Source organism: Penaeus chinensis, chromosome 8 (assembly GCF_019202785.1).
Source record: "Penaeus chinensis breed Huanghai No. 1 chromosome 8, ASM1920278v2, whole genome shotgun sequence".
Taxonomy (NCBI): domain Eukaryota; kingdom Metazoa; phylum Arthropoda; class Malacostraca; order Decapoda; family Penaeidae; genus Penaeus; species Penaeus chinensis.
The window spans coordinates 40,239,392-40,243,224 of NC_061826.1; the positions used below are offsets into that span (position 1 = coordinate 40,239,392).

Here is a 3,833-nt window from a genome sequence, read left to right on the forward strand (position 1 = left end):
AATGACATCCAAGCGGTAAATTGGCGACATCTGAGCCAATTACACGCGAGGGCAGTCAATTAAGACAAGATGGCGCCTCGATGGAATGCTTGACCGCCATTTTTACACCCGTCACTATTTTAATCACGCCGAAATTTTCACTCCCTTGGGTGGTTAAACTACGCAGCTAATCATTCCCATTTAAATACTCCAGCAAGTGGTTTAATTACGGCGCCATTATATATTTATCTCTAAAGACTCCCGCGAGTGGATTAATTAGATAAGTATTGATCGAAGTGCGTGTTTTGTTGAGTGAGGATCCGACTCGGGGTCATTTTCACACCGAAAAAGGCCCGTGCGCTGATTAATGCAACTCCTCTGGATCTGCTAATTTTCAAGGGAAATGGGCCACCTCGGATGACTATATTTCCTCTGAGGCTCACGATGAGAAAGCAGAAGGGAGGAATGGAAGAAAGGAGGAAAGGAAGAGAGAGAAAGAGAAGGAAGGAAGGGAAGAGATAAAAAGAAAGAAAGGTACAGAAGGAAGGAAAGGAAGAAGGAAAGAAATAGGGGAAAAACGAAAGAAAGAGAGACAGAAGGAAGGAAGGGAAGAGAGAAAACCAAGAAAGAAAGAGAGACAGAAGGAAGGAAGGAAGGAAAGAAGGAGATAAAACAAAGAAAGAAAGGGAGACAGAAGGAAGGAAGGAAAGAGAAAAAGAAAGAGAGGCAGAAGGAAGGGAGGAAAGAGAGAAAACAAAGAAAGAAAGAGAGACAGAAGGAAGGAAGGGAGGAAAGAAAGAAAGGGAAAAAACAAAGAAAGAAAGAGAGAAAGAGAGACAGAAAGAAAGAAGGAAGGAAGGAAGGAAAGAAAGAGAGAAAACAAAGAAAGAAAGACAGAAAGAAAGAAAGAAAGAAAGAAATAAAGAAAGGAAGAAAGAAAGAAAGAAAGAAAGAAAGAAAGAAAGAAAGAAAGAAAGAAAGAAAGGGAGAAAGGAAGAAAGAAAGAAAGAAAGAAAGGAAGAAAGAAAGAAAGAAAGAAAGGAAAGAAAGAAAGAAAGAAAGAAAGAAAGAAAGAAAGAAAGAAAGAAAGAAAGAAAGAAAGAAAGAAAGAAAGAAAGAAAGAAAGAAAGAAAGAAAGAAAGAAAGAAAGAAAGAAAGAAAGAAAGAAAGAAAGGAAGGATGAAAGAAAGAAAGAAAGGAAGAAAGAAAGAAAGGGAGAAAGAAAGAAAGAAAGGAAGGGAGGGCCAAATCCACCTACCAAAACAACAGACGACCGTCTCTCTCTCCCTCTCTCCTCACTGCGCACGTAACACTAACCTCTCGTCCTCCTCATCACATTTTTCCAACCACAATCAACTCACCTATTTTTTTTTCATCCGTTATCACGTAATCACCTCCCTAGATAAGTACTGATACAGAACATTTAATCTAACCACCGATTAGGTAAAAAAAAAAAAAAAAAAAACAGGTTTGCCAACTTTTCCGGCGTTTATCTCGTACACCGTTGCCAACCTTACCGTTGCTTCTCCTCTGGGTATTTGGGCACGGAGATATAACAGAGACACAAGCAACCCTGAATATACATTTAAAAAAGCTAAAAAAAAGAAAAAATACCGGCTAAACTATCGTACCTTAACTCTGTGCCTATTTATGGCCTATATATTTCTCCCTCTCATTTTCCTTTTCGTTCTTTATTATCTGTCGCACACACATACTTCGTTTATCTTTGCCTTATCTTCCGTGAACCATAATTCCTACACAGAGTCTTATGTTCAGTTCTATCGGCTAAATGACTGCGTCTCCAGCTCTCGGACTTCGCTCTTTTTTTCTCTATTTCTCTTTCTCTTTCTCTTTCTCTTTCTCTTTCTCTTTTTCTCTCTTTTTCTCTCTCTTTCTTTCTTTCTCTTTCTCTCTTTCTCACTCTCTTTCCCCATCTTTCTCTTTCTCTTTCTCTTTCTCTCTCTTTCCCCATCCTTCTCTTTCTCTTTCTCTCCCTCTGCATAACGTTTGATGTTTTATTTTTTCTTTGTCTTCACCTTTTAGATTTCTACTTCCTTCCTGTATCGTTTTCTCCTTCCTCCCTATCAATTCTAACGTTGTGTTAAATTTCAGATTTTTCTTCTTTCCTGAATTTTAGTTCCTTTCCCTCCCCCCCTCCTCCTCCCCTTAAATCTTAATCATCCTTTTTTTCTTTCACTTATCACCTATCTTCCTCTTTCCTCTTTTAAAATCTTTTATCAACGCTTTCCTTTTTTTCTGTCTTCCCAACCATGATGAAAACGTCGTAGCGGTCATTCGTAGAGACACATGCTTACTAGGCCGCGGGATAATACGGTAGGCTGACTATTTCCTTTCCTCCCCGACTTTGACCCCAACATGCCGAGATACCGAACGCCTGTAATAGCCTAATTATAACGCTTTATTCCCCTCATATCTATACATATATACCTTGCTACGTTGACACCCTCGCTCATTCACGGCCGAGTCGACTGAGGGGCCGGGCGCGAACCCCTAAGCTATGCCACTTCTTCCCAGCCATGATAAAAATAACCAAGATCCTAAACCCTAACCCCTAACCCCTAACCCCATCTGGATCCACCCCCAGCCCTGAATCAACCCCCAGCCTCGAATTTCGTCCCCTATAGAACGCGACCCAACCCCGCCTATCACCCCTATCCATCGAGACCCATCCCTAACCCCTGGAAGACCCACTCTTCGCCAAAAAAAATACAACCCCCACCCTTGCACCCCCAATCCTCGCAACCCCATCTCCCCAACCCCTAAAAAACTCGACCCAATCTGGCCCTCAACCCCAAGACCCAACCTCATCCTCCACCCTTATCCAACCTTAGCGCGGAACTCAGTGTCACGTGATGGTCATGTTGAAGTCAACGTGAAGGTGACTAAGAGGGAGAGGGACAGGGAGAGGGAGGGAGGGAGGAAGGGAGAGGGGGAAGTAGGAAGGGAGAGGGAGAGGGAGAGGGAGAGGGAGAGGGAGAGGGAGAGGGAGAGGGACAGGGAGAGGGACAGTGGAGAGGGAGGGAGGGAGAGGGAGAGGGAGGGGGAGGGGGAGGGAGAGGGAGGGAAAGGGGAGGGAGAGGGAGGGAAAAGGAGGGAGGGGGAGGGGGAGGGACAGGGACAGGGAGAGGGAAGGAGGGAGAAGGAGAGGGACAGGGACAGGGAAAGAGAGGGAGAAGTACGGGGAAAGGGAGGGGGAGATGGAGGGGGATGGGAGGGGTAGGGGAGGGACAGGGACAGGGAGAGTAAGGAAGGGAGGGAGAGGGGGAGGGGGAGGGAGAGAGAAATAAGGAAAATAAGGGGATAATGTGATAAAGGAATATGTATATTACGGAAAAGAGGAAATAGGGAGAAGAGATAAAACGAAAAGGCAGACAATGAGAATTGAAATAAAGCGAGGAGAAATGAGACATTAGAAAAAAAACAAAGGTAGGAGAAACTGCACAAGATGAGGATGAGTGATGGAAGAGAGAGAGAGAGATCAAAAGAAATTAACCAACCAGAAAGCGAAAGTGGGGAAAAAGAGAGAGAAAGAAAGACAATGATCACTTGCAGAAAAAAAATATTGACAAAAAAAAAATCCTAGTGAAATCTTGGACAAATGAGAACAAAGAAACGGCGCAAAGAAAAGCAAAGAGAGAGGAAGAAAGAAAGAAAGAAAGAAGAAAAAAAACAAGACATTCTCCAGGTGCACAATTCAACCGTCAATCACAAACTCGGTAAAGACGTGGCGATTCAGTAAGCCATACGGTCACTACCCCTTTTTGCTCCCTCTCCCCCCCTTCCTCTCACTCCCCCTGCTCTTCTCTCTCCTCCTCCTTCCCTCCCCTCCCCTT

At 43.8% G+C, this 3,833-nt stretch overlaps 1 protein-coding gene across 4 annotated transcripts in view; it reads right to left on the minus strand.

Moving 5' to 3' along the window:
- LOC125028077 (epidermal growth factor receptor kinase substrate 8-like protein 2) overlaps positions 1 to 1,284 on the minus strand; it is an 80,912-nt gene extending 79,628 nt beyond the window's left edge. For 2 of the 4 annotated variants that reach the window (XM_047617381.1, XM_047617380.1), the window contains exon 1: positions 1,238 to 1,267. The gene's annotated coding sequence lies outside the window, so the exon portion shown is untranslated. Of the gene's footprint in view, positions 1 to 1,237 lie in introns of all 4 variants that reach the window. The other 2 variants (XM_047617382.1, XM_047617384.1) reach the window with 2 other exon arrangements.
- Between the last annotated feature and the right edge of the window lie 2,549 nt (positions 1,285 to 3,833).